The following is an 8,861-nucleotide window of genomic DNA, read 5'->3' on the forward strand; positions in this document are numbered from 1 at the left end:
CTGTCTGGCTCTCCACTGGGCATAAACTCCAGAAAGTCCAGGGCACATCATCCATTTTCCTCCTGTAGAGCCTCATGCTTTGTTGAGAACAGGGAAGGAGCCCAAAAAATGTTTGGTGAATAAATGTTGAATGACTCATTCTACAGGAGACCCAGCAGCCTGTGCTAATCACCCAGGTGGGGTGATGAGACGGAAAAAGAAGTGAGGAGGGAAGGAAGGGAGAAGGGTAGAGGGGAGGGAGCACTTGGATGGCTTATGATAGAAATGCCCTTGACCCGAGGGACACACACCCAAGAAAGAGCAAAGTGCTCCCTTTTCCTCCTTCCTGACAAAACATAGCACGGTATTCTAGAACCCACTCAATCATTCCTTCATCCGTGCAGCAATCCCATACAGAACACCCAAGCATTCCACCCAAGGTGAGAGACACAGGTGGATGGGGGCCACCATGGGCCCAGCTGTTTGTGCTTCTCACCATGCTGATTACGGGGCACCCAGGCATGGGCCCCATGTGCCTGATGCTGGCATACTGAGTCACAGTGATCTCACTGTAGGGCTTGTGCTTCAGGAGAGGCACAGTGAGGGGCAATGAAAACAGACAAAAAAGACCAGGAGGTTGAGTTACGGCACTTTGGGCACTGCTGATCCTCGCATCCCTGGTCCCCTATCCCCTGTTCCCTCCCTTGTAAAGTCCTGAGAGGCCCCAAAATGGCCCAAAGAGAATCCCCACACTGGAAAACCTGCCTCCAAAATGGAGGGGACACAGGAGGCATCGAAATAGCAGAGAATTTGTCTGGGTTTGAACCGCCAGTGTGGCAGGTAAGTGCTGAGTGACTATGGTTGTACCGTTTGGAATCTCTTATGCCCCAGTCCTGGCATTGTTGATGACATGCTATGACACAGTCCACAGTGGGCTTCAACAAATGCTGACTCTCTTCCCTTGAATAATGAACTATATGATTTTTCCATATAGCTTCGTAAAATTTCTTTTCGTAATTCGTATGTTGCAGTGTCTTGCCCACTTAAAAAAAAAAAAAAACGATTTTCTAAGGCTGTCCGTTTGTCAATAATCATCAGAATCATCATGCACCAGATCATTCTACTTCTGCTCAGCACAGACCCAAGTTCCATTCTGGGGACAGGTGGCACAAGGGAGGGGTAACTACCCGTAACTGGGGTGTCCGGAAATCTAACAAAAAGGGGGGAGGCCTGGGTTAGGTTGAAAGACATAAATGCGAGCAGGAAGGTGAATGGAGATGACTGAGGTGAAGGCCAGTCCACGAAAGGCCAGCTTGAGTGAGATCTGTGGTGGGAAGCATGTGGCACCCTGGGGGCCAGCAACAAGGGTAAAGAGTTAAGAGATGTGGCAACTACAATAATCAAGGCCCAGGGGCACCTGGGGGGCTCAGTTGGTTAAGCTTCCAACTTCAGCTCAGGTCATGATCTCGTGGTTTGTGAGTTCAAGTCCCACGTCAGGCTCTGTGCTGACAGCTCAGAGCCTGGAGCCTGCTTCGGATTCTGTGCCTCCCTCTCTCTCTGCCCCTCCCCTGCTCACACTCTGTCTCTCAAAAAAATTAATTAAAAAAAATAATCAAGGTCCAGTACAAAAGGGTCTTTTTTAAGTTTATTTATGTATTTACTTTTGAGGGAGAGAGTGAGCGGGGGAGGGGCAGAGAGCAAGGGAGACAGAATCCCAAGCAGGCTCCATGCTGTCAGTGCAGAGTCCACCGTGGAGCCCGAACCCAAGAACCATGAGATCATGACCTGAGCTGAAATCAAGAGTCGGACGCTCAACCCACTAAGCCACCCAGGTGCCCCCAAAAGGACCTTTTATTCAAAATAATGGGTTTTTGTTTATCCTGGAGGTCAAAGAGAGGCACCCTCCAGCAAAAGGTCGGGTGGGAGATGGTGGAGAAGGCTCCAGGCGAGGCCACTGTGGTGACCAGGCTGATCAATTCTTAGAGCCTGCATTAGGACCATACCATGGTCAGGAATAGAAAAGAGGAAATGGGGGCACCTGGGTGGCTCAGTCGGTTAAGTGTCCGACTTCAGCTCAGGTCATGATCTCGTGGTCCGTGAGTTCAAGCCCCGCGTCAGGCTCTGTGCTGACCGCTCAGAGCCTGGAGCCTGTTTCAGATTCTGTGTCTCCCTCTCTCTCTGACCCTCCTCCATTCATGCTCTGTCCCTGTCTCAAAAATAAATAAACATTAAAAAAAATTTTAAAAAGAAAAGAAAAGAGGAAATGGATTCAAGTGATGTTTGGTTGGTAAGAACAACAAATATACAAAGTATGGATGAGAGAAAGGGAGGCATCTAAGATAACTCCACATTTCAGGTGGCTAGACCAATGGCCATTTACCTGCACAGGGAACCCAGAAGGAGTCAATTATAGTGAACTTGGCTTTATATAAAATGAACTTGAAAGGGGCACCTCGGTGGCTCAGTCAGTTAAGTGCCCAACTCTTGATCTCGGCTCAGGTCACGATCTCATGGTTTGTGAGTTCAAGCCCCTCGTCGGGCTCTGCACTGACAGCACAGAGCCTGATTGGGATTCTGTCTCTCCCTCTCTCTGCCTCTCCCCTGCTTGTTCTCTCTCTGTCTCACTCTCTCAAAATAAATAAATTTTCAAAATGATAATGAAAAAAATAAAATAAAATAAAATAAAATAAAATAAAATAAAATAAAATAACATAGTTTGAAATACTTGAAGGTAGCACTTGCAAGCAGCACAGGGTTCAGTGCTGAGGCCAGTGAGTAGATCCTATGTACTCCCTTGCCTTCAAGGCTCTGTTCCTCATCTGTCAAATGAGGCTGATACATACCTCATAGAATTACTGAGTGAATATACACTAAATAAGATAGCCATGGGAAAGCACCCAGCCCCATAGCTGGCACATAGTGCCATGAATTTCACGAATATTTATTGAACCTGAAAGTGATCATGACCATCGATGTTTCTTTGTTGGAATACCATCACCACGAATGTGTGGGCAACTTGTTCTTTTCATCATGGTCTCTTCAGGGCACCTTAGGCTAGGGGGAGAGGACTGTGGTCAAGGTTGCCAGGCGACCAGCCACTGAACTGGGAGCTCTTCATGCCCACCTCCTCAGCTCCCACCCACAAGAGAGATATGCCTTGCGTCTTCCCACTCCTCCCCAGCCTCGCTGCCCCAACGGGATTCCAGAGAAAAGGAGGTACTCTCCAGCCTGACTCAGGCAAACAGAGTGCTGGTTTCTGACACGCAGGCCCTGAGGCAAGTCTTGCTGTGGGAAGATAAACAGGTTTTTATTACCTCCACCTTAGGACAAAGCCTCAACCTCTGGCTGCTGTAAGAGGCTCATTCCCAGGAAGAAAAATGACCTCCAGCTGCAGTAGGTGCATGTGACACCTCCCTGGCTGGACTGTGAGCTCCTTGAAGGTAGGAACTAGGTCCCTCGGGTCCCCATTTCCTCCTAGCACCTAAGCATCCTGCCCACCTGAGTTCATGGTCAAGGGAGGTTTCTTGAATTTCAATCCCTTTGTGTTTGGTTTCTGCTTCAGAGCCAGGGTCTTCCGCTTAAAGTGAGCAGACGCGCTCCTCAAAACTCAACAGAAAAATGTCATTCATGCAGAGTCAAGGTTAACAGGGTCCAGGGCCAACAGTTCCTGCTGTTTCATCTTGCCCCAGCCTATGGTGCTGAGGGGCTCCGGAGTAGATTCCCAAGTCATGCCTGCGACACTGCATTAGGTCCTTCAGTAGATAAATTCAGTTCACCAGCCACCAAATGATACCACCTTGAGCAGGAAATTGAGGCAGCTCCAAGAACTTTCTTGGAGAGCCCAGCATTCCTTTAACAAGACCAGCCTCCCTGGATCCCAAACATCATCTCTGGTTCTCTCAGCTCTGGACGCTCCCTGCCCCCACGCAGGTCAAGGGTGTGTGCCCAGAACTTCGCTCACATCCTTCCTCTGGCTTCTTTGGGGGCCACTCACAGCTTTGGGGAGCTTATCCCCCCTGGTCACAAACACGGGTCTTTGGAGCACTGGAGTAGAGCACAAGACATAGGGCCTGCTACCTGACACTCCCATGGGGGCTTGGCACTAGAAACAAGCCAATGAACACAAACCCACCCTCCTCCCCTGTGTCTTCTCCTTGCTGGGTCACCCCTGTACCCTCTGTAGCCAGTATAAAGCAGACAACTATGGGCTGATTCCCCAACTACCTAGGGCAATAACACATGCTGAGCCCCATAACAGCAAAAGGGCTGCTGGTGTTTCAGCAAAAGGGCTGCTCCAAGACTAGCCTCCCCTCCCCTGTGGTCCCCCAGGGCTGGCTGGGCAACCTCATTCAGTGACCAGCTCCGTCTATCTTTGCATCTGGACCAGCCTCTGATCCACCACCCACCCACCCACCCACCCCTACCCCGCAGGTTGAGCAGTCAGTGATCCAAGGTCTCCACTTGGAGAACAGTCCATTTAGATTGCAGAGGTTTTGGAGGCCTGGGGAGATATTCCCAAATGAAATCCTCTCCCACCCCCCACCCCCCACTTCCAGCACAGACTTCTAGTTGCCTAGCAACTGGAGAATGAGATCTGGGAAATCTGGAGCTGACTCCACAGCCCCCTGTGCCGTGATGAGCTCGGTGTGGCCCACCTAGGGGAGGGAATGTGCTGCAGCTGATAATTATCAGGGGTAACAACCATAATCCCAGACCTGTTATTATTACTGTGTTTACCAAGGAGCAATTGCTACAGAAGCTCACACCACTGGCCTTTCCCAGGCCCTCACCCTTCCCGCCCAGTGCTGACTAAGGGAGTAGAAATAGCCTCAGGCTGTTCCCAGGAGTAGAAGCCACAGCCTCAAAGTGCCCCAGGGTGTTCTGACACCGGTTCTACCACTTAAGCTGCTCCCCAAAGCTGTGAGTGGCCCCCAAAGAAGCCAGAGGAAGGATGTGAGCGAGGTTCTGGGCACACACCCTTGACCTGCGTGGGGGCAGGGAGCGTCCAGAGCTGAGAGAACCAGAGATGATGTTTGGGATCCAGGGAGGCTGGTCTTGTTGAGGGAATGCTGGGCTCTCTTTTTCCTTCCAGAAGCCGGTGGCCTGCTGTCTGCCCTCCTTTCTGAGTGGTCCACTCAAGGCCAGCTAAGGATGAGGAAGAGACGTGCAGTTGGGAATGTGAAGCCTGCCCTCCACCCCTTATTCCCTAACGCTTCTTGTCTCTTCTCCAGCTTTGTTACCTGTGGTGGGGAAGAGTAAGAGAGAATTCCGTCCAATGTCATGATCCCAACGAGGAAGCAGTACAGAGGTCTGTACAGCCAGCCCACTTGCTTCTCTCTTGGGCACCCCCCTATTTATGATCCACCAACCTAAGCTTCACTGCTGGGAAAAAAACCACCCTGACTTGCAGCAAATTTTCTGAGAATGACGTGTCACCCTTCCAGAAGGACCTCCAAGTCTGCCTTCTGTGTGAGTGCACCCTCCATGCCCTCGGTCGTCCATCCTGGCTCTAGCAATCATATCCTGGTGGGTCCCACCCCTTTCCTTTGATTTCTTTCCCCCATGAGGCAAAGACCGGAACATCCTAGAGCCTACTTGGGAAGGAAGACCATGAGGACCAACAAATCAAAGTCCTGGAATCTTAGACTGTTAAATTTTGGCATGGCATTAAATCTAACCTAATTTAATATTCCCATTTTATAGGTGAGGAAACTGAGGCCCAGAAAGGGAAAGTGGCTGTCCCATGATCACACTGCCAACCGGTTAGTGGCAATATCGAAACTGGAGTCCAAACTTCCAGACTTCTACGCAATTGTTCTTTCCAACCTGCCCCTCAATTCTGTTTGCACTTGGGGTTCAGATCACAGAAACATAAATTTTAAACAAGCAAACAAAAACCTAGCATTGTAGGATTAGATACCAAACACTTTGAACTTAAAAAAATAAAAACATTTATACGGGCCTTATCCTATCCTCAAAGCATTATTTTCAGGTAAATGAAGTTGATGATGTTACTCTCATTGTATAGATTGGGAAATTGAGGCCAGAAAGAGTCGCCCTAAGTCACAACAAAGATGTGTTGGGGGAAGAAGTGCTTGTGTTTCCTGACTCTATCCAGTGCTCCTTCCATTGTACTCCATGGCTCCGAAAACTTAGCATTGTCACCCAAATAACCAAACTAACCAAATGAAACTGTCATGGGGCCCCTTCCAGAGAAGACTGGCCACACAGCTGGAACAGCCATGGCATTTTAATGCTGAACTAACATGGTTCCTCATGCAAGTCACTGGTTCCCTGAACCTCCTTCTTGAGGTGAAGCCATTTTTCCCTCTCTCCCCGTTTCTCCAAGCCCTCGGAAAAAGAGCACTTCCACCTGATTCCCACTCCTCGTTGAGAAATGAGAACCGAGAACCGGCAGTGAGAAGTGCCCGCTCAGCACTGCTGGATGCCTCTGGTGCTGCTGTCAGTGGGTGGTGGCCTCCGGTACCTTTTGCAAGCTGTGGGATGCTTACCAGGAAGCCCAGCTGGTTAGGGCAGTGACCTGCCCCTGCGTTGGCCTCCCTGCTCTGGACAAGAGTTTCTCTGCTCAGACTCTTGTAGACACTGTGATAAGGCAGCGGTTCTCAAACTTCAGAAAGCATCAAAATCACTTGGGGAGGCTGGATAAGCACAGAGTGCTGAGCCCCATCCTGAGAGTTTCTGATTCAGTAGGTCTGGGGTGAGCCTGTGAATCTGCATTTCAAGTTCCCAAGGGATCCTGCTGCTGCTGACGCAGAAGTCACACTTTAAGAACCACTGAGATAAAGGACATGACCCATACAATCTGCCGTCAACTACACGGGTCTGGAGTGTAGGGAAGATCAGAGAGCATGGAAAGAAGGGTGGGGACTGGGAAGGAGTCTGACTGAGGACCAGCCACCTGCATTGAAATTCAGCATGTGCAAGTGGTGTTCCCATGTGTGACTATTTAAATGCTCATCCCCGATGAATGTAGCAATTTGGGATGGGAGCCTGAGATGAAAGGCCCTGGCAACTCAGATGATGATTCTCTCACTGCTTTCTCTCCCCCTTCTCTCCTGCATGCTCAGCTGCTTAGCTCCAGAGAAGGTCCCCTGAGCTCTGACCCCCTGGTGCCTCACAGGCAGCATGGGGCAGGGGGGAAGGGTGCAAAGCCACAGGTGTCTAAGTGCACCTATCCACACAGCATAGAGACCTCAGGGCGGGGTGCACTGAGGAGCTCAGAGAGCAATGACTGGTGATTTACTGGCCAGATGGGAACAGGACCCAGATGGATGGCTGAAGAGGGAGATGCCTGGTAGGAACAGGGAGAAGGCGGGGGCAGCCCAGCCCATCCACTGCTGTCATCTGCTGGTGACTGCCCCTCTCCCCTCCTGGGCTCCTTCAGAGGGCCCAGCCAAGGCCAGATGTCTGCCAGATTTCTAAAAGGGCAGGAATCTACCCCCTTGGGAGGTGGAAGGGGGCAGGGTGGCTCTGGGAGAAGGGGCCACCTCTGTGGTGGAGTTCAGACATTCATCCTGGCCCCAACCTCCTGTCTCCCCTGCTCCCTTGGGGTCAGGAAGCCTGGGAGAAGAGAGAAAGATAATCTCTCTGCAAATGGGTAAGCGTGGATTCTCAGAGCACGAGATGCCAAAGAGGGTGGGAAGCAGGGGCCTTACAGCTCAAAGTAGTGACTAAATGCCAAGAAAGCTGACCCAGCCCTCCTGAGTCATTTCCCAAAGAGCTTCCCAGTAGCCAATGCGCCTACTGTGCCCAGAGCCTGCTTTACCTATAGGCTGAGGAGGCATATAGTGTATAATCTAAGGGGGAGACAGGCAGATTACCTCCCCCAGGTGTCCCCCCAGGTCTCTCTCCCATCACCAACAGTAGGCCAGAAATTAGCATTCATTGCTTTGGGACTTAAGTTATTTCGGAGGGGAAGAATGGGGGGGGGGGGGGGGGCAGGAACATAAAAACCGAGATTCTTCTTTGAGGCAAAAGAATGCCATCTGGGAGAGAGTATGGGGTTGATAAGAAAGCAAGTGAGGGCAGAAAGAGAACTTGAGAAGTCCCTACCCTGCCCTGCCCCACCATGAGGAGGCCCTGCACATGTGGCCTCATACTTGTACCAGAGGAGCATCTCAGACATGCCGCCCCTGGCCCCGTGAGCAATATGTTTGGCCACCTCCCTGCCTCCACACCCTTGACTCTTTCCACCTCCCACCTGTCAGGCATGTTGCAAGACTCCCTTGACCAATGTTTACATAATGCTCCAAAGAATGACCCAGTTGCCAAACACCTGAGTCATCTGGCCTAGTCACCCTTTGCTTATCTGGTCTGGCCCTCCCACCAGAGTGGAGATCACACTCAGCAACATTTTTCACAGGGCCTCACCAACCAGGAGGCCAAGCAAGCTTCCTAGACCTGCCTTTGTACAAAGACAGGTGGTAGGAAGAGAAAGAAACCTTTAGTGAGTCCCTAATATACAAGCCACTGGAGCAGACACTCTTGCATATATTATGTTATCAAATATCACAGAACTTATGAGGCTCTGTGATACTCATTTTCCAGCTGAGGCAACAGAACCAGAGAGGTTAAATGGTTTGACCCAAAGACAGAGCTGGTGAGTAGGAGAGCCAGGAGTGGAACCCAGTTGTCTTTACCTAGGTCTCCCCAAAAGCAAAGCCTGAAGGGCACCTGGCTGGCTGAGTCGGTAGAGCGTGAGACCCTTGATCTCAGAGTCATGAGTTCTAGTCTGACGTTGGTGATAGACTTTACTTTAAAAAAGTGGTTTTTGTTTTGTTTTGTTTTGTTTTGTTTTGTTTTGTTTTGTTTTAATTACAAAAGGCAGAGCCTGAGACAAAGGCTTATATGCAAGTAGTACA

The 8,861-nt window shown here is 50.4% G+C and overlaps 1 long non-coding RNA gene across 1 annotated transcript; it reads left to right on the plus strand.

Moving 5' to 3' along the window:
* Positions 1–355: 355 nt before the first annotated feature.
* On the plus strand, positions 356–6,197 carry LOC125925257 (uncharacterized). Its single transcript, XR_007458752.1, has 3 exons — positions 356–819; positions 3,305–3,419; positions 5,211–6,197. It is a non-coding gene; the product is annotated as an uncharacterized LOC125925257 (long non-coding RNA).
* The last annotated feature ends 2,664 nt before the right edge of the window (positions 6,198–8,861 follow it).

The sequence above is a fragment of the Panthera uncia genome, chromosome F1 (assembly GCF_023721935.1).
Source record: "Panthera uncia isolate 11264 chromosome F1, Puncia_PCG_1.0, whole genome shotgun sequence".
Classification (NCBI taxonomy): Eukaryota; Metazoa; Chordata; class Mammalia; order Carnivora; family Felidae; genus Panthera; species Panthera uncia.